This window comes from Penaeus japonicus, unplaced genomic scaffold (genome assembly GCF_977035675.1).
Source record: "Penaeus japonicus unplaced genomic scaffold, GWHDUDI00000001_assembly GWHDUDI00000026, whole genome shotgun sequence".
In the NCBI taxonomy this organism is placed as follows: Eukaryota; Metazoa; Arthropoda; class Malacostraca; order Decapoda; family Penaeidae; genus Penaeus; species Penaeus japonicus.
Genome location: NW_028234428.1, coordinates 36,488,285 through 36,488,621, shown reverse-complemented (window position 1 = coordinate 36,488,621; position 337 = coordinate 36,488,285).

Sequence of the window (337 nt, the reverse complement as noted above, 5' to 3'; positions counted from 1 at the left end):
TCTTGATATTGCATTTTTTAACTTTTTTCTGGAGCTTTTTCTTTTAATCATACTTGCTTTATCTGTATTTTTCACTTTCCGTGCACATCATTCTTACTCCAACCACTCTGTTTTACGTGTTTTAGCTTCTGTAAGCTTTAATACCCTTCTGGTAAACTTTATATATATATGTATATATATATATATATATATATATATATATATATATATATATATATATAAAGTAATTATATACACACACACATTACAACACACACACATACACACACACACACCACACACACACACACACACACACATATATATATATATATTATATATATATATATATATATAT